This window comes from Meles meles, chromosome 2 (assembly GCF_922984935.1).
Source record: "Meles meles chromosome 2, mMelMel3.1 paternal haplotype, whole genome shotgun sequence".
Lineage (NCBI taxonomy): Eukaryota > Metazoa > Chordata > Mammalia > Carnivora > Mustelidae > Meles > Meles meles.
In genome coordinates, this window is record NC_060067.1 from 98,102,137 (window position 1) to 98,124,240 (window position 22,104).

At 37.9% G+C, this 22,104-nt stretch overlaps 1 protein-coding gene across 10 annotated transcripts in view; it reads right to left on the reverse strand.

Annotated features, from left to right (window-relative positions):
* ANK2 (ankyrin 2) overlaps nucleotides 1-22,104 on the reverse strand; it is a 337,670-nt gene that overhangs the window by 290,412 nt on the left and 25,154 nt on the right. The gene's annotated exons all lie outside the window — the stretch shown is intronic.

Below are 22,104 nucleotides of genomic sequence, written 5' to 3' on the forward strand. Positions count from 1 at the left end.
TGAACATAAACTTTCCCAATGTGCTATTATATATATAAATAATATATACTATTTATATATATATATAAATAATATATATTATTTATATATATATATGAATTCATTTCTAAAGGTTTCTAGCTAGGGTAGAAGATAATAAAGTAAATAAATTTTAAACAATAATAACAGTTATTCAAAATATGTGAAATCTCTTAAAAAGTAATATTACTTGACCAAGGAATTGCAGTTCAAGATACGTTACTACATGTATTTCTAGAACTTAAGGAAAGTCAATGTTTTTGAGGAAACTAGGAAACACATTGTTTTTTAAAATAAGTATTAGCATACATATAACTCTGAGATCTTGATTTGTTTCCCAAAAACTGAAAATCAAAGTAGCTTGGGAAATGCTCTTTATTTGCTTCAACTGAGGAAATGGATAACATCTCCCTTTGATGTTACTAATTGATGGTTAACAATTTCCCCTGCTTTTACAGAGTGGCAAAAAATCATAGAGAAAAACAATGAACTTAATGCAGTGAATAAAATTTTAAACTTTATAGAATAAAATAACTCAAATTAAAAAGGAAAAGCAGTCTGAAATTCTTTATTGTAATGTTTGAAAATTTTTTTTTAACTTGGGAACTTCATAATTTTTTTTCTAGCTTCACCTCCCATGACTCTCCAAAATACATTTTTAAAAATCTCATTAAGCATTTTTTTTAAGATTTTATTTTTTTTCAGAGCGAAAGCACAAGCAAGGGGAGTGGCAGGTTCTCCACCGAGCAAGGAGACCTATGTGGAACTCGATTCCAGGACCCTGGGATCATGACCTAAGCCAAAAGCAGATGCTTAACCAACTGAGCCACCCAGGCATCCCTCAGTAAAAATTTTTTTAAATAATTTATGTTTAAGTAATCGCTACACCCAATGTGGGGCTCAACTCACAATCCAAAAATCAAGAGTTGCACAGTCTTCCAACTGAGCCAGGAAGGTGCCCCATAAATCTCATTAAACATTTTCCAAAACCTAAAATATGCCAAGACGTTTTACAACTCGTTGGCTTTGGTGTGTGATACCTTCTACATCTAGAATGCCCCTTCTTCCCTTCTTTTCCTTGAAAATTCCTTTCACCCTCCAAACTCTATTTCAGCATCTTTGCCTCCCCAGCACAGTTAGTTATGCTACTCACTACGGTTTGTTCTTTTCCTCATAATGACACCTAATACATTTTATTGAAATTCCCTGCTTATATATATATGGGCTGTTTGAAAACCAACTTCTGGCAGTTAAAGGCTGTTTTATTCACTTCCATATTCCTATCACCCAACATATACCTGCCACCAACAGTGCACTCACAGTGTGATTCCTGGTGACCTCTGACCATTCTCCTTCTTGCTCTGTTTCAGACTTACTGGCTCTTCTGCTCCACACTGAGCATGCCAAGCAAGTTCCTTTCCCAAGCACATACACTTCCTGTTTCCTCTGCCAGGCATGGACTCACCCTATAGTCACAGAGGTGACCCCCCCACTTTACTTAGGTCTCTGATCAAATATCACCCCCTCAGAGGAGTCTTCCTTTCTCTAGCCACCCTAGTTTATATACCCCGCACTCTCTTTCCTCTTCCTGGGCTTTAGTTGGCTTCATAGCATTTACTGCCATCTGACATTACTGATCTGTTGGCTATTGTGTCAAATGTCTAGCCTCCCCACCCTCCCTCCATGGAATATAATCACCATAGGGGTAGGGATTTTATTTTATTCACAGCAGTTTCCCCCTGCACCTAGAACATGCCCTATCACAGGACAGGTACTTAATCAACATTTGCTGAATACATAAATGATAAATGATAAATGAATACATAAATACATAAATACACTGAAACTGCAACTACGGGGAAAATATCTCTCTACGAATATAAGTAAAGCATGGAACACAAGTGATTGTGTTTAGGTAATACAGCAATGAAACCTCTTTTCAAAGGCTCTTTATTTTATCATGTTGATTTTTCAATAAAAATAGAAGAGTGTTTAAAAGCAAAAAAAAGGAAGTCTTGAAGACTTGGCTGCCTTTTATCAACTTCTGAGACACATTTCAAAAGCAGGCAAAATGTGTTCAGGGCCTATATGAATAGAATATAGTGGTTCTTCATGTATTCTGAAGCAATTTTATGTTAATATTAAGCATAATATATTACACCAGTCCATTCCAACCTTCTGATTAATGATTAGTCATTTAACACTGGATCAGCTCTCTGTCATATTAAAAATAAACTAACTAAATTGACTTACAAATTACAGGGGCTCAAAGTTACTATGCTTTTGCTAGGCCCTGCTTTCCATCTTTCCCTTTCTCTTCTACAGTCTTGCAGAACTTCTCATGAACTGTTCCAGTAGATGAGAGCCTATTTCTCTTAGAAGAAAATTAGATAAAGGTTTTTATTTTCATATGCAAAGTCAAAATTTGCAAACATAGATGACTTCTAGGTAAGCAGTGCATGCTGCCACCAGGAATGATGGGATAAAAGAAAACAACACAGAAATCTAAAAGCTAGAGAAAACTATGAAAGATGAGGACTGATACAATGAGACTGGGCATAAATAATCAACATATATATAATATTTATATACTTACGGAAAAAATACATATAATAAGTGCATCACAGCAGGTATAGAGACATATTTCATATAAGATAGCCAGAGTCAGAACAGGGACAGAGGTAAAGAAAAGGATAAAGTTTCCAAATCAAGAAATATACACAGGTCACAGTAAGTGAGGAAGTACAGAATAAGTTCAAGTTCATTATGTGTCCAACCATATTTATTATTGCATGCTGACTTTAGCACCATTTTTTATTGGTTTTATTTCCCAGTGTTTATGACCTTCTACCCAGCTGGCCTTTAAAAATTTTTTCTGAAGCCCAGATGTGGCTATATTTTAGACTTATTTCTGAATTTAAGTCAAATATTTAAATGTAACTGAACTTTTATTTTACATTTTAAAAAGCAATACATGTCCAACTGAACTCTTACTCATCCTTCCAGAATCAATTCAAATATCACCTCCTCCAGAACACCTTCTATAGCACCAATTCCATCCCCCTAAGGCCATTAGCCTCTACTCCTAGGGTTCATAAGGCTCCTTTCTTTCCTCATCTTTATTCGAGTAGGAGAAGCCACTTCTTCCTCTCTGTCTATCCGTATTGAGACTGTATCTTGAGAAAATGGACCCTATCTTTTATCTCTGTACTGAACAATTTTAGGCAATAAAAACTCAATAAAGAAGCAACGAATAAAAGGAAAAGTCAAGGGGTGCCTGGGTGGCTCAGGAGGTTAAGCCTCTGCCTTCAGCTCAGGTCATGATCTCAGGGTCCTGGGATCGAGCCCCGCACCCATCGGGTTCTCTGCTCAGCAGGGAGCCTGCTTCCCCTCTCTCTCTGCCTGACTCTCTGCCTACTTGTGATCTCTCTGTCTGTCAAATAAATAAATAAATCATCTTTTTAAAAAAGGAAAAGTCAATTGTACTAAATAAAAGAATATCTTGAAAATAGTAGAAATAGCTCTGGGTTCATTTAGAAATACACACATTGGAGCTCCAATTTTGATTGTTCTTGCCTTGTGGATTAAAAGAAAAAGGCATAATATCTGTCCACTGTTGGAATTCTACCCTATAAATATTTAAAAGCCAATATACAAAATATGCCTGCACCAGCAAAATGCAAAAAACCAGCAATGCTGACCTGTCATTTCAGTCACCTTGGTGATCCTCACATTATCTGCATCTGTGCTCATGTGTATAGATTGTACAACTGAAAAATCTACAATAATGGTTCTTTCCATTGTCCAGACAGATACCACTATGGGTCATGCAACAGCATCATAGGGTTAGCTCTCACTCATTTAACCTTTATACCTTTACAATCCAAAGGTTTTTGAGACAATCATTTAAACTCTATGAGTATCTTAAAGGAAAGAAAGAAAAAACCAACTCTGTGAGTATTATATTCCTTGCCTAAAAGGAGAGCTAAAAATACCTAATCTAACTTTCTCAAAGGGTCACTGAGGGGCTCAAGTGGCATAAAGACCTAGAAATACTTGGTAAAGTATATGAGGACATAGCTATTCTTAATCACAGAAATGTATTTTAGCCTCATAGAATATTTATATAATCATTATAACACAAAAGGATGTGTTGTATATATCTTCTAAATAAAACTATCATTCTGCTTGGCAATTTAATTTAAGCAACTGCAGAAAGAGGGATTTTTATCCCTTCACTTAAAAATAATCACCAGAAGAAAAAAAGGGGAACAACTGTTCTGAATTTCTGAAATCTAAGAATATCTCCTTAATCACCTAAATGGGATTCTGTTTGATGACATAGCAACCCCTCCAGTTCTAAAACCCCTCAAGTCCTAAACCTACTCAATTACGAATTAATAGTATTTAGTTTCCGTTTTTTTGCTTTTTAGATTTATTTATTTATTTTAGAGCGAGAGTCTGTGGAGGAAAGAGCAGAGGGAAAGAGAGAGTCCTCAAGCAGAGTCCCCACTGAGCACAGAGCCCAACCTGGGGCTTGATCTCACTGCTCTGAGATCATGACCTGAGCCAAAATCAAGAGTTGGAGGCTCAACTGACGGAGCCACCCTGGTGCCCCCTGGTTTCCATTTTTAAAAATAGTCTTATCTTCAATATTAATATTCTAAGGACAATATTCAGTTGTTGCTTGAACACAGCAACCACCATCCCTCTCTGACCTTAGCAGAGAAAGGTGGCTATTCACCAGAAACTCGTGCTGCCTCTTCATGGAGCTGCATTTGGTTAGACCATAAGAGAGATTATAGAACCTAAGCAGAAGAGATACATACCCCTTTCAGGGCTGCAAAATCCTCCTTCAGGCCTATAAAACCACCAGCACAATCCTCCATATTCTAACTTCCCCAGTTAGCAGGTGGATATCAACCCTGAGAGACATCGCAGTAGCCCAATGTTAGAAGAAGTAGAGCCTCTATCAACCTGAGTTTCTAAGCAAACCAACACAAGCCCAAACCCCAACAACTGCATATAAAACATACAAAGCCTCATCCCCCACTAGATTTCATGTGAGCCAAAACTATGCTTCTTTTGTGCTAAGTCATGAAATCGCAGGTGTGTATGTTATAGCAACTATCAGGCATAACTCTTTTATCAGCTAAATTTAGCATAAAATCTCAATATCCACTGGAGCTATAGTTTTAAGGGGAAAAAGAACCTCAAATGAACTGACTCAAAATACCAGATATACAAAATCAAATATTTTAAATTTGCTATTGGCTGGTTTCTTCAATGCCATTAAGATTTCTTAATGACTATGGGCTAGATTTCTTGTTGTCTAGCAACACTACCACTATAAATCAACATATCTATGTTGTGGCTTTGACCTTCAATGCCTACATGATTTTGCTTGGCCCAGAGAGTTTTATAGATTACACCATAGGAAGAATAATAATAATCCTGCCTTTCCACTCCTTATAGCCATGGACTTTGAGAATACAATTGAAAACCGGGTGAAAGTCACTCATGCTATTAACTGCAAGAGGAGTTGAGAAATGATAGAGACATGCATAGTCTCTTAAGAAGAGGCTCAGGGCATGTATCTGAGAGTGACTCAGATTCCTGTGCCCAAGCTTCCCAGACATATTCCCATCTTCCTAGGTGACTCTCAGACAGATTTTGTAGTTTTAAGCAAGACCACTTTTATAAAGCTGGCTCAACATTTATAGCAGAATTTACATGATATTTTATTTCAAGAAACATAACAATGAGCACTAAACATACAAAATTTAAAGAGAGACCTGAGAATAAGCTACTAAGACATTCTGCACATAATATTCATAAGATGCAAAGTATTTTAAGTCAGAATATCTCAACCATATTTTCTCTCCTTGCTTGTATAAAACTCACGACTGAAATAATTATCCACAATCGAGGAACACTCTCCTATATGTTTCAAATATTGAAGGTGAATTGGTTTTATAAACAGTCCAATGGATAAAATGGTAGAGGAAATTGTGCGTTAAAACTAAACATCTTTCATTAAGGTTTTTTGTTGTTGTTGTTGTTGTTTTTTAACAGATTCCTTTTTATTTGACAGTGAGAAAGAGAGCACAAGAAGTGGCGGAGGGAGAAGGAGAAGCAGGCACCCAGCTGACCAGGGAGCCCGATGTGGGGCTCGATTCCAAGACCCTGGGATCATGACCTGAACTGAAGGCAGACACATAACCAACAAAGCCACCCATGTGCCCCTTTCATTAAGTTTTAATAATGATGGGCACTTCATCATTAACAGTGACATAAAATTAATTAAGTAAATTAATAAAATGTGTAACTTTTACAAAATCTAAAAATAAATGTAATCCTAAAGAAATAAGAAGTAATGCATTCTGGTAGCAAATAAAGCTGAACTATTGTATATATTTGCTGCATATTTAGATGCAAAGTATAAATCATGCAAATTGAAATCCAAGTTAATATAAAAAGGAAAACCTTTGTATTTACATATAAGTTTTCATGGTTTTTTTTTAGCAAATATTTATTGAGCACTTAGAATATACAGCCACTCTACTAATTGCTGGGAATACAAATAGAGTCAAGTTATTTTATGAGAAATATGATAAAAAATTTAGAATGTAATGATTGAGTTCACTTACTTATAGGTAAAAAAGATTTCCTTAAAGAAAAAAACATCAAGTGGAGACTTGACAGATGAGTGGCCAGTTTTGCAGGTTAATAATAAATAATTCCTCATCATCAAAAACAGCATTTTATCACTTACCATGCAAAATTATTTGAAGTCTAAACCAACAACTATTATGTATTCTCCACAAATGATTTAAATAATTCCTTTAAGGGAAATTATTTCCCAAGGTGACTCCTATATAGAGTCATATCATCAAAACACCTTGATTCTACAGCAGAAAAGCAAAGCAAAACAAGATTCTGCAAGAAATAATTGCCATGATAGAAAAATTTTCACAAGAATTGTCAGTGATAATGTGTTTTTCATATTAAAAAATAGATCTTTCTATTAAATGATCGGCTTCTTATCATTTTTATTGCTAAATGGTTCTACATGTCATGCTGCTAGGATCAAAGTAGTTGAACTACTGCTTAAGTTAAATGCAAGCCAGCTTTATTAATTGGGAGAAATGCCCCATCATTCTAGCTGGGCATCAAGGAACATTGCCCTGGAATGGAATCATGTTTCTTTGAAGAAACTAATAACTTTTTAGAAGTATACTCCTTTCAAACTTAAAAGCAATCAATGTCCAGAGGAACTTCCCAATGATATCAGTTAATGCTGAGTTTTTAAAATGTAAAGTGGTGAGTGGTACTAGATACATGCAGTAAAATCTTATTACTAGGACTAATTAAGGGAGGAGTCAAGATGGCGGAGAAGTAGCAGCCTGAGACTACATCAGGTAGCAGGAGATCAGCTCGCTCGATACCTTATCTAAACATTGCAAACACCTACAAATCCAACAGGAGAGCGAAGAGAAGAAGAACAGCAACTCTAGAAACAGAAAATCAACCACTTTCTGAAAGGTAGGACTGGCGGAAAAGTGAATCTAAAACGACGGGAAGATAGACCGCGGGGGGAGGGGCCGGCTCCCGGCAAGCGGCGGAGGAACGGAGCACAAAATCAGGGCTTTTAAAAGTCTGTTCCACTGAGGGACATTGCTCCAGAGGCTAACCCAGGCTGAAGCCCACGCGAGGTCAGCGTGGCCCCAGGTCCCACAGGGTCACAGAAGGATCGGGGGTGTCAGAGTGTTGGAGAGCTCGCAGGTATTAGAACGGAGAAGCTGGATGCAGAGACAGAGCCGAGGACTGAACTCTCAGCTCGGGGTTACCTTGAACTGGTCGCGGGCTGGGTGAGCTCGGAGCGCGGCTAGAGGCTGGGGATACGGCAGTGATTGGGTGCTGTCCTCTGGGGGCACACTGAGGAGTGGGGCCCCAGGCTCTCGGCTCCTCCGGGCCAGAGACTAGGAGGCCGCCATTTTCATTCCTGTCCTCTGGAACTCTACGGAAAGCGTTCAGGGAACAGAAGCTCCCAAAAGCAAACCCGAGCCGATTACTTAGTCCGGCCACCGGTAAAGGCGGTGCAATCCCGCCTCGGGCAAAGACACTTGAGAGTCACTACAACAGGCCCCTCCCCCAGAAGATCAACAAAATATCCAGCCAGGACGAAGTTCATCTATCAAGGAAAGTAGGTTCAATTCCTAAGACAGCAGAGCAATTCCAGAGGAGGAGAAAGCAAAGCACGGAACTCATGGCTTTCTCCCCATGATTCTTTAGTCTTGCGGCTACTTCAATTTTTTTTCTTTCTTTTTTCAATTTTTTTTCTTTTTTCTTTTTTCTTCTTCTGCTAAATTTTTTAAAACTTTTACCCTTTTCTTTTTTAATGTTTTTTTGACTAGTTTATCTAAATATATATTTTTTTCTTTCTTTTTTATATTTTTTCTTTATTTGTTTTATTTTTTAAATTTTTTTCTTTTTTTTTTCAGAACCTGTTTTTATTCCCTCCCCCCCCCCCCCCACAATTAGGGGTCTCTTCTGATTTGGTTACAGCGCATTTTTCTGGGGTCTTTGCCACCCTTTTAGTAGTTTATTTGCTCCTTCATATCCTCTTATCTGGACAAAATGACAAGGCGGAAAAAAATCACCACAAACAAAAGAACAAGAGACAGTACCGAAGGCTAGGGACCTAATCAACACAGACATTGGTAATATGTCAGATCAAGAGTTCAGAATGATGATTCTGAACATTCTAGCCGGGCTCGAAAAAGGCATGGAAGATATTAGAGAAACCCTCTCTGGAGATATTAAAGCCCTTTCTGGAGAAATTAAAGAACTAAAATCTAACCAAGTTGAAATCAAAAAAGCTATTAATGAGGTGCAATCAAAAATGGAGGCTCTCACTGCTAGGATAAATTAGGCAGAAAAAAGAATTAGTGATATAGAAGACCAAATGACAGAGAATAAAGAAGCCGAACAAAAGAGGGACAAACAGCTACTGGACCATGAGGGGAGAATTCGAGAGATAAGTGACACCATAAGACGAAACAACATTAGAATAATTGGGATTCCAGAAGAAGAAGAAACAGAGAGGGGAGCAGAAGGTCTATTGGAGAGAATCATTGGAGAGAATTTCCCTAATATGGCAAAGGGAACAAGCATCAAAATCCAGGAGATGCAGAGAACCCCCCTCAAAGTCAACAAGAATAGGTCCACACCTCGTCACCTAATAGTAAAATTTACAAGTCTTAGTGACAAAGAGAAAATCCTGAAAGCAGCCCGAGAAAAGAAGTCTGTAACATACAATGGTAAAAATATTAGATTGGCAGCAGACTTATCCACGGAGACCTGGCAGGCCAGGAAGAGCTGGCATGATATATTCAGAGCACTCAACGAGAAAAACATGCAGCCAAGAATACTCTATCCAGCTAGGCTATCATTGAAAATAGAAGGAGAGATAAAAAGCTTCCAGGACAAACAAAAACTGAAAGAATTTGCAAACACCAAACCAGCTCTACAGGAAATATTGAAAGGGGTCCTCTAAGCAAAGAGGGAGCCTAAAAGTAGTAGATCAGAAAGGTACAGAGACAATATACAGTAACAGTCACCTTACAGACTAATAATGGCACTAAATTCATATCTCTCAATAGTTACCCTGAATGTTAATGGGCTAAATGCCCCAATCAAAAGACACAGGGTATCAGAATGGATAAAAAAACAAAACCCATCAGTATGTTGCCTACAAGAAACTCATTTTAGACGTGAAGACACCTCCAGATTTAAAGTGAGGGGGTGGAAAACAATTTACCATGCTAATGGGCATCAGAAGAAATCTGGGGTGGCAATCCTTATATCAGATCAATTAGATTTTAAGCCAAAGACTATAATAAGAGATGAGGAAGGACACTATATCCTACTCAAAGGGTCTGTCCAACAAGAAGATCTAACAATTTTAAATATCTATGCCCCTAACGTGGGAGCAGCCAACTATATCAACCAATTAATAACAAAATCAAAGAAACACATCAATAATAATACAATAATAGTAGGGGACTTTAACACTCCCCTCACTGAAATGGACAGATCATCCAAGCAAAAGATCAACAAGGAAATAAAGGCCTTCAATGACACACTGGACCAGATGGACATCACAGATATATTCAGAACATTTCATCCCAAAGCAACAGAATACACATTCTTCTCTAGTGCACATGGAACCTTCTCCAGAATAGATCACATCCTGGGTCACAAATCAGTTCTCAACCGGTATCAAAAGATTAGGATCATTCCCTGCATATTTTCAGACCACAATGCTCTGAAGCTAGAACTCAATCACAAGAGGAAAGCTGGAAAGAACCCAAATACATGGAGACTAAACAGCATCCTTCTAAAGAATGAATGGGCTAACCAGGAAATTAAAGAAGAATTGAAAAAATTCATGGAAACAAATGATAATGAAAACACAACAGTTCAAAATCTGTGGGACATAGCAAAGGCAGTCCTGAGAGGAAAATATATAGCGGTACAAGCCTTTCTCAAGAAACAAGAAAGGTCTCAAGTCCACAACCTAACCCTACACGTAAAGGAGCTGGAGAAAGAACAAGAAAGAAACCCTAAACCCAGCAGGAGAAGAGAAATCATAAAGATCAGAGCAGAAATCAATGAAATAGAAACCAAAAAAACAATAGAAAAAAATCAATGAAACTAGGAGCTGGTTCTTTGAAAGAATCAATAATATTGATAAAACCCTGGCCAGACTCATCAAAAAGAAAAGAGAAAGGACCCAAATCAATAAAATCATGAATGAAAGAGGAGAGATCACCACTAACACCAAAGAAATACAGACAATTATAAGAACATACTATGAGCAACTCTATGCCAACAAATTTGACAATCTGGAAGAAATGGATGCATTCCTAGAGACATATAAACTACCACAACTGAACCAGGAAGAAATAGAAAACCTGAACAGGCCCATAACCAGTAAGGAGATTGAAACAGTCATCAAAAATCTCCAAACAAACAAAAGCCCAGGGCCAGACGGCTTCCCAGGGGAATTCTACCAAACATTTAAAGAAGAACTAATTCCTATTCTCCTGAAACTGTTCCAAAAAATAGAAATGGAAGGAAAACTCCCAAACTCATTTTATGAGGCCAGCATCACCTTGATCCCAAAACCAGACAAGGATCCCACCAAAAAAGAGAACTACAGACCAATATCCTTGATGAACACAGATGCAAAAATTCTCGCCAAAATACTAGCCAATAGGGTTCAACAGTACATTAAAAGGATTATTCACCATGATCAAGTGGGATTTATTCCAGGGCTGCAGGGTTGGTTCAACATCCACAAATCAATCAATGTGATACAACACATTAATAAAAGAAAGAACAAGAACCATATGATACTCTCAATAGATGCTGAAAAAGCATTTGACAAAGTACAGCATCCCTTCCTGATCAAAACTCTTCAAAGTGTAGGGATAGAGGGCACATAACTCAATATTATCAAAGCCATCTATGAAAAACCCACCGCAAATATCATTCTCAATGGAGAAAAACTGAAAGCTTTTCCGCTAAGGTCAGGAACACGGCAGGGATGTCCATTATCACCATTGCTATTCAACATAGTACTAGAAGTCAGACAACAAAAAGAAATTAAAGGCATCCAAATTGGCAAAGAAGAAGTCAAACTATCACTCTTTGCAGATGATATGATACTATATGTGGAAAACCCAAAAGACTCCACTCCAAAACTGCTAGAACTTGTACAGGAATTCAGTAAAGTGTCAGGATATAAAATCAATGCACAGAAATCAGTTGCATTTCTCTACACCAACAACAAGACAGAAGAAAGAGAAATTAAGGAGTCAATCCCATTTACAATTGTACCCAAAACTATATGATACCTAGGAATAAACCTAACCAAAGAGGCTAAGAATCTATACACAGAAAATTATAAAGTACTCATGAAAGAAATTGAGGAAGACACAAAGAAATGGAAAAATGTTCCATGCTCCTGGATTGGAAGAATAAATATTGTGAAAATGTCTATGCTACCTAAAGCAATCTACACATTTAATGCAACCCTATCAAAATACCATCCATTTTTTTTCAAAGAAATGGAACAAATAATCCTAAAATTTATATGGAACCAGAAAAGACCTCGAATAGCCAAAGGAATATTGAAAAAGAAAGCCAGCGTTGGTGGCATCACAATTCCGGACTTCAAGCTCTATTACAAAGCTGTCGTCATCAAGACAGCATGGTACTGGCACAAAAACAGACACATAGATCAGTGGAACAGAATAGAGAGCCCAGAAATAGACCCTCAACTCTATGGTCAACTAATCTTCGACAAAGCAGGAAAGAATGTCCAATGGAAAAAAGACAGCCTCTTCAATAAATGGTGCTGGGAAAATTGGACAGCCACATGCAGAAAAATGAAATTGGACCACTTCCTTACACCACACACGAAAATAGACTCCAAATGGATGAAGGACCTCAATGTGAGAAAGGAATCCATCAAAATCCTTGAGGAGAATGCAGGCAGCCACCTCTTCGACCTCAGCCGTAGCAACATCTTCCTAGGAACAACGGCAAAGGCAAGGGAAGCAAGGGCAAAAATGAACTATTGGGATTTCATCAAGATCAAAAGCTTTTGCACAGCAAAGGAAACAGTTAACAAAACCAAAAGACAACTGACAGAATGGGAGAAGATATTTGCAAACGACATATCAGATAAAGGGCTAGTATCCAAAATCTATAAGGAACTTAGCAAACTCAACACCCAAAGAACAAACAATCCAATCAAGAAATGGGCAGAGGACATGAACAGACATTTCTGCAAAGAAGACCTCCAGATGGCCAACAGACACATGAAAAAGTGCTCCACGTCACTCGGCATCAGGGAAATACAAATCAAAACCACAATGAGATACCACCTCACACCAGTCAGAATGGCCAAAATTCACAAGTCAGGAAATGACAGATGCTGGCGAGGATGCAGAGAAAGGGGAACCCTCCTCCACTGTTGGTGGGAATGCAAGCTGGTGCAACCACTCTGGAAAACAGCATGGAGGTTCCTCAAAATGTTGAAAATAGAACTACCCTATGACCCAGCAATTGCACTACTGGGTATTTACCGTAAAGATACAAACATAGTGATCCGAAGGGGCACGTGTACCCGAATGTTTATAGCAGCAATGTCTACAATAGCCAGACTATGGAAAGAACCTAGATGTCCATCAACAGATGAATGGATCAAGAAGATGTGGTATATATACACAATGGAATACTATGCAGCCATCAAAAGAAATGAAATCTTGCCATTTGCGACGACGTGGATGGAACTAGAGCGTATCATGCTTAGTGAAATAAGTCAATCGGAGAAAGACAACTATCATATGATCTCCCTGATATGAGGACATGGAGAAGCAACATGGGGGGGTAGGGGGATAGGAGAAGAATAAATGAAACAAGATGGGATTGGGAGGGAGACAAACCATAAATGACTCTTAATCTCACAAAACAAACTGGGGGTTGCTGGGGGGAGGTGGGATTGGGAGAGGGGGAGGGGGCTATGGACATTGGGGAGGGTATGTGCTATCGTGAGTGCTGTGAAGTGTGTAAACCTGGCGATTCATAGACCTGTACCCCTGGGGATAAAAATACATTATATGTTTATTTTAAAAAAAAAAAATTTGGAAGGGGAGGCGAACCATAAGAGACTATGGACTCTGAAAAACAACCTGAGGGTTTTGAAGGGTTAGGGGTGGGAGGTTGGGGGAACAGGTGGTGGGTAATGGGGAGGGCACATTTTGCATGGAGCACTGGGTGTTGTGCAAAAACAATGAATACCGTTACGCTGAAAAAATAAATAAAATGGAAAAAAAAATAAATAATAGGACTAATTAAAAGAAAAAAACATTATGAGGCACCTCTGTGGCTCAGTTGGTTAACCATCTGCCTTCAGGTCAAGTCATGATCTCAGGTCCTGGAATGGAGCCCCGCATCAGGCTCCCTGCTCAGTGGGGAGTCTGCTTCTCTTTCTCTCTGCCCCTTCACCTCACCCCTCGCTACAGTGTGCATGTGCACTCTGTCTCAAATAAATTAATAAAATCTTTAAAAAAAAAAGACATTCTGAGTTAGTGAAAACTCTATTTTAAGTTTGTTTTTTTTTTTAAAGAGAATTTCAACTTCTTTAAAACATACAAAATAAATTTCTGAAGTCTGGTAAGAATAATATATGTTTTATAAGTAATGCCTTTGGAGGGCTTGAAAACAGTTTGCTCATGTGATTTATAGATTAAAATGATTCCATACAATTTTGTTCATATGGCCAACGCACTGATAACAGATCAATGTGGGGGTATCATATTGTACCCAAAGGACTTTTCTGTGTTTTTTTTCCTCTGCCCATCCTCTATCTTCCCATCTCTGCTATTTGTTCTCCAAATCATCCCTGGTTTCATCTCCTTTTCCATCTCCCTTTGCCTCTCTGTCCTAGGGAGACTGATTCCAAATACAGTCCTAAAGAGACAATGGTGTGAAAAAGAAAACAAAAATCAACGGTCACTCTCTCATCAACCAACAGGTGCCAGAGTGCAGATTTAGGAAAACTGGTGAAGCTGACCAATCCAGTTACAGGTGTGACAGATTTTTTTCCAAGTAGGGGAATGTCTTTCTCTCCCTTTGAAGGGATTCTAAAGGTCTTGCATGTACTCCAGGCTCGAACATTATAACACGTAAGAGTATAAAGTCATGAGATTGGTTTTCCTGTGTTGCCTCACCATAATTCATAATCACATAAAAATTGGTCATGGATCAATTTAGACAGTGACTTTTAACTTTGATTAGAATCTAAGTCTTACAGATAGAGTTTATATTAACTGCATTGAACATACATTCTCAAAACTATATGAAAAGGAGGCCTAACAAATTGTGCACTTGATAAACAAAACCGCTTTCCCAAGAGTTTAAAAAGGCTGCCTGGAGCTTTTGTACTTGATTTTATTATTCCTGATTTTCAAAGTCCTCTAGTGATAAAGAGTAACAATGGAAAATACCACCATTCTAGGCTGACTGTAGAATGACAGATTCCTTTAAGAAATGAAACTGATTCCACTGCCATAACAACACATAAACCTCTTTCATAGGAGAGTAATATCAACAGTTGTGCTCCAGAGATCATCTTAAGGCCCAGATAACCCATGTACCATGTTCATCATTTTCCAAGGTCAGGAAGGACCACACCCAGGTTAGTTAGAGCTACATCTTCTGAAGCAAGACATTAAGAATGCTGGACTAGCGACTGGCTCTCCTCTTAATAGTTAAAACGGCTTTGGGTTTTTATCTTTGGTTATTTTTGAATATTGTTTGCTTTAGTAAATTTGGGTATTTATGGTATACTGAGGGAAAGTCAATTAGGACAAGGACCCACGTGCAATTGAAATTTTTATTTCCTCTGATCAGATCATTTTCGACGATAACACAGTGATTCAGATTAATGAAAAAGATAGTCAACATAAATTAAAGATGGTTTTAAAAGAAATACAGTTATAATTATATTCAAGGTCACTCCTTTAAATGCTGAGCATTAAGAAACCTAAGGCAAATAAAGCATGATCCCTGTCCTCAAGTATCCAACATTCTAGAAGAGAAAACCAAACATAAAACATAAGTCAATGCAATTTAAAGGTGTGGAAGTTAGAAGGTCAAGAAACAATGTAAGCAGACAAAAAGCACTGGTGGCTACTTCTTGATGTATCAACCTGGGGACCCAATCTAGAAATCTGAAGTCCTCTTTACACCCAATGTATACCTGTTGATTTCACCTCCTAAGTATTTCTTGAATCCCTCTAATCCCTGACTAATGTCTTCATTGAAGATATACCCATCTGTCATCTGGATTATAATAGCTTCCTTACATGTCTCCTGGCCTGTGGTCCCCGTAGCTGCCAACGTGACCTTTCCATAATATAAATATTACCATAATTCCCTGTCTTCATCAAAACTCCACTACCTACAGGACAGTGTAGTTTGGCTTTTAAGGCTTTCAAAATATGTGGTGCCTACTTACCTTTCTTTGCTTCTCAGGTTCCGGAAGGAAAAAAAAAATCATAGAATGACCTCAGCTGGGTGTCAGGGAAGGTGTAATCAGTAAGGTAGAAAGAGAATCAGAACAGTGTACTGCCCATTGTAAAATACATCAATAATATTTCTCCTATCTCAAAAAAAGGGCAGGAATACTGCTTTATAAACTCGGGAATAAAACAGCTAAAGGAAACCTATTAGGATGGGCTCACACTTGGGTATTTTTCGATTCTGACAAAGAAAAGGAAATATCCATCCACCACAAAAATTAATAAACTTTTTGAAGGCCGACAAAAAAAAAAAAGTGCCGACTCTATGGGACTTCAGCTTAATTTTAGAACAACAATAACAATCCATAATCCATCCATGTCCAGCCAACGTCTCCAAAAGGCCGTGACCCTAAATCATGAGAAACTCGGCACCTCAGTTCACTTGACCTTATTTCCCCAGACGCCACTGCTACTATTGACCAGCAGTATTCAATATGTTCATACGATAATGTCATAAACAATCCTCAGCAACTCTGCCTTCTGGAAGTGCTGCTCCTGCCAATGACATCACAGCTTGTCAGCTCAATATGCCACCAGCATATGGGTTCCCTTTAAGTGGTGATAATAAATAGCATCAGGCCATCCAGTCACACTCCATTTCGAGATCACATTACAAAGTGGCCCGAGTCCTGGGCAAGGCAGGAGGGCTGCTGCTAACCTACTGTCTCTTTAGCACCACTATGTACAAAGGAAAAGAAAAAGTGTGAAAAAGGTGAGTATGACCCTGTAACAACTAGTATTTTTCTTTTTCTTTTTTTTTTTTTTTTTTTTTTTTTAAATATGGAACGCTTCACGAATTTGCGTGTCATCCTTGCGCAGGGGCCACAACTAGTATTTTTAAGACCGCAGTGTAGAAACCTCTTGCTTACAATATGATATAGGAGACAATCAGAGAAAGCCATTAGGATTCCCATTTTAAAGACAAATAAACTAAACAGCAACAGCGTTTCCCAAGGTCAACCCAGTAAGATGTGGCCCTTGTTTTGTCTTCCTAGTTTACATATTCATCACAGGAGCAGAAGCAGAGAGAACCAAACTCAGTGATGTCTGCTTTGTATGCAGGCATATTCAAGATACCCAGGCAGGCTCACTCCTGAAAATCTTGGACTCAGGCTGTTGCTCTGTGCAACACCCGGTGGGCCAGCTGCTGGCTTCGATTCAGTAGCTGGTTGTAAAAAGTGAACAACACTTGCATAGAAGCAAGTAGAAGCAGCCTTCCTTGGGGACAGCTTGAACTCAAATAAATAGTCCATCAGTTTAAGGCAGCAGATATGCACAGAGATACAGACTGAACTCACCAAGGCATGGTTCCTTTCTGCCTTTACTAATTGGATAGAACTCCTTTCAGTGGTTACTGGTTAACAGAACTGGGCAGATGGCCCATAGAACTGAAGGGACACTAAAGATTCACTTAGCCCATCCACCTGGGGTTTTTTGGTTTGTTTTGTCTTGTTTATTAAGTAAGCTCTAAGCCCCACGTGGGGTGTGAACTCATCACCCTGAGATCAAGAATCACATGTTCTACGGGCTGAGCCAGCCAGGTCTCCCCCTTCACCACCTGCTCTTAAATAGAACTACCCTTAAAACAACTCAGATTATTTAAGTTATATTCCTTTGGATTTTTTTCCTAATTGTAAAAGTAACATAAAGTCATTGAAAAGATTTTGGACTATGCAGAAAGTTACCAAGAAAAAAAGGCTGAAATCACCTACAGTTCAATACTCAAGATAAGACCATTGTTGCACTTTGAAATGCTTCCATCCAAATTTTTAATGTGTGTATTTTTTTTTATTTTCAAAATTAACTTTCTTATATCCTGCTCTTTTTCTCTTAACATTGTATGATGGGAATCTTCATATGTTAAATATTTTTGGAAAATACTAATTTAAATGACTGTCTTTTCCTCTCATATGGATATGCCACGATATGTTTGCCCATGTTTCTACAGGTCAACAGTCAGGTCTATTATGCTACTGATAAATGATGCTACAATACCTACTTATACAAATTATTCAAGTTTCTAATTATTCCCTTAGACAAATTCCTAGTGAAGGAATTACTAGGATCCCTGATACTTCAGATTTTATGATTTTTATTATGACACAAGTTGTCTTCAGGAAAGCACCAATAATTATATAAAAGGGACCATTCAAGCTCATTAGCTTTGAATATTATGTTTTATATTTCTATTTTAATTTGGTAACCCAAAAGTATGTAAATATTTCTGAAATATATTTTATTTTATTTTTTTTTTTAAGATTTTATTTATTTATTTGGGAGACAGAGATCAGAAGTAGGCAGAGAGGCAGGCAGAGAGAGAGAAGGAAGCAGGCTCCCTGCTGAGCAGAGAGCCCGATGCGGGGCTTGATCCCAGGACCCTGGGATCATGACCTGAGCTGAAGGCAGAGGCTTTAACCCACTGAGCCACCCAGGCGCCCCTGAAATATATTTTATTTTTAAAGACATACAGAGAATGAGATTCGACAATCTCCCGTGACAAAACCCTGCATGACTGGTTGGAATAATAATAATAAACAATAAACTGCCTTGGAATATAACAAAGTCTAAAATGTTACAAACACTTACTGTTGTTGTTTGATGCAACATAAAGTTAAGAATAAGAGATAACCTGATATGAGACATAAAGGTAATTTTATCATCTTTTGGTCATACCATAAATCTCAAATAGAAGATATCAAGGTTTCTTACATAAAATAAATCAATGGTATTTTTCTCCCTTATTTGTCAAAAAGATACTTCAAATTTGTCAACCTCAACATTTAAACTTCTGTATCTCCATATATATTACAAATTCTCTTAGCTCCATTTTACGTGGAATGCAATGAAGTCCTTGGCTAGTCATAATTTCAAATATTCACTGATAAACTGAGCATAAGAAATGACACAAATTCCCCACTCTTCAAAATTAAAAGTTCCTGACATCAATCCATGCAGCAGATTTACAACAGGATAATTGTTCTCTAATATTTCTCAGTCCCCTGAGGCACCTCACAATAAACATCATGTACTTCCTTTTTCTGCTTCCTACCCACTTCCCTCCCTCTGACCTTTCCTCCTATAATGATAAGTAGCTAAGGAAAAAAAAATCTCCCAGCGTCAGTAGTCAGATACTACTTTATAGGTTTCTATAGAAGAAGATGATGATGAAGGAGAAGAAGAAGAACTGAATTATTCTCTACAAAAATGCAATATGATCAATAATTAAATATAATGGAGTATATACTTCTTAGAATATGAAATCCTGCAGTGAAAACAAAATCATTTTCTAATATCATTTCCTTCAGAAAGCTTACCTGATTAAGTGGCTCAATCTACAGTTTACTAAGCTTGGTAATAGACTGGCAGTTGGGATTTAAATATTACTGATATTGGAAGAAAGTCAGCAATTCCTAAGAATATAATACCTTGGAACAATGTTTTTTTCAAAATGCAATATTCTTAGCACCGACAACAGAATTTCCTGGGATGCTTGTTTCAGTGCAGATTCCTGAGCCTTCGTCCAGGTTACTGAATCGGAATCTCAGCAGGGCTTGGAATATCTTTTCTTATCAACATTCTCAGGTATTCTTTTGCACGCTGATGTTCAAGAAAGGGGGCAGATGATTTCTGTTAACTAAAGCATATTATAGCTCTTGTTGCTAAATATCAACCTAAGGGTATTTAATCAGATCACTAAAGTAATACTATTTTGGGAGAAGGAATGTTTTAATAATTACTTGTAAATATATTACCTTTTCTTGGATTAGAGGCACGGTTGGAAAATAGCCATCCATAAAATATTCTGCTATTTAGAAAAACCTCGCTGGATCATTATTTACAGTTGTTTAATTCAGATTAAAGAGATAAATAATGCTTAGACACCCAAGCCAGACCCTCTTTCTGTGGGCTGTAGGTTTACTCTGGCACCCATGTTTCCATGGGTGGAGTTTTCCAGCCCCTTGCCTTTCTTACCCATCTGCCATATGCCACCCAAACCCATGTGCAGTGGGATGGCAGGGAAACAGCACCTTAGATTCTAAGTAGTTTTCAGAGGGGATTTTGAAGACATCCATTAGAAAAGCACAGGAAAAATTACCAAGGTCTAAAGTGAAAAAATCCTTACTCGGGACGCCTGGGTGGCTCAGTCGGTTAAGCCGCTGCTTTCGACTCAGGTCAGGATCCCAGTGTCCTGGAATCACATCCTGCATTGGGCTCCTTGCTCAGCGGGGAGCCTGCTTCTCTCTCCACCTCTGCCTGCCACTCTGCCTGCTTGTGCGCTCACTCTCTCTCTCTCTCTCTCTCTCTCTCTGACAAATAAATAAATAAATAAATAAAATCTTAAAAAAGAAAAGAAAAGATCCTTACTCAGGACAAAGGGCCTGGAACTGGGGAAGACTACCAAGACAAAGTCACAGGAATTTAAATGTATTTTCCACACTTAAGTAAATTATTACATGGGGATATATAGCACGATAAATAGAAAAAGCTATCTGATTAAATGAGACTATTGCCTGTCAATACTGTTCATTGTTCACATAGTCAAACAAAAGTTTAATTTATTAAAACATAGGTCTATTTCTCTCCTTCCCTCAATGGATTATAGCTAATTATGTATTTGTAGTTTAGATACTAAAGTAGTGTTCTCAGACTTTAGTGTCCATACAAAAATCTTTTTTAGAACACAGATTTTGCTTCATTAGGTCTGGAGTAGGGCCCAAGATTCCACGTTCCTAACAAATTACAGATGATGCTAACGCTACTGATCTGCGGACCACATACTTTCAACAGCAAGGTACTAAAGTGCATTTTAAAATCTACGCCTGCTCCCCATATATTAGGCGCTTTCGATGTTGTTGTTTTAGGAGTAATGTCTAGAGTGTGGAGGAAAAAAAACAGTGAAATACCCCACCATTTCATAAATGTATTAGAGTCACTAGCTCGCTAAAATGACAAATCCACTGTAACTTCAATAATAGAATCACGCATTAGTTACTTCATATTCAAAGAACTGGCTTAAGTTTGTCCTTGCCTTTCACCTTCACCCTACGGGCCTATCTCTGCCCATAAAAATTTTACAGACTTAAAGTCCATTGAACGTTCCTTTGGGAAGTTTTCCCTGATAGCCTCAATGAAATATAATTTTTCCTCCTTTTAAATTTTTATACTTTCAAATAGACAAATGACTAGAAACAAAGCCTTTTGTACATAGACTGGGAGTTGGCCATTATTACCTTTTTGTTTCCCTTCAGATCAGTTGTCATTCTCAAATCTGGTTGCACATTATGGACATGAGGAGACATAGAAAAAAATACTGAGGCCATAAGACTCACCCCAGATGAATCAGATCAAATTCTCAGGGGAGTGAGACCCAGGCATCAAATTTTTTTAAAGTCCTTCATCAGGATTCTAATGTGTAGCCACAGTTAAGAATCACTATCTTACATGGGAGGCTATCCAAGGGTTTGCCCTATGCCTCACTCACAAACATTTATAATAGCACACTCAATTCAACTCAATAAATTTTACTGAGGACCTTGAATATTACAGGTACTTAACTAATACACACAAGCTGCATATCTGAATTTGTCGTATTTAAATACTGGAAAGAAAAGGAAAGCACATCAATCAAAAATTTTTATGTCTCCACAACATATTCTTTAATGATACATTGCCAATAACAGACCAAATCCCTCATGCAAAAAACAATTTTGAAGCTGCCATTATATTCCTCAGTTCCTCTGTCATCGAAAGTTCACTCTGTAGATTAGGGTTTTCCCAAAGACTGGGTCCAATTTACTTTTCTCCTCTCTTCAAATTGAATAGATTTTTCAAGTCATTAATGGAATTTTCAGCAGCAACCATACTGGAAATAATCAGCTGGCATCCAAGGTAGGACACACTTTTTGCCGCTGTCAAACAAAATTAA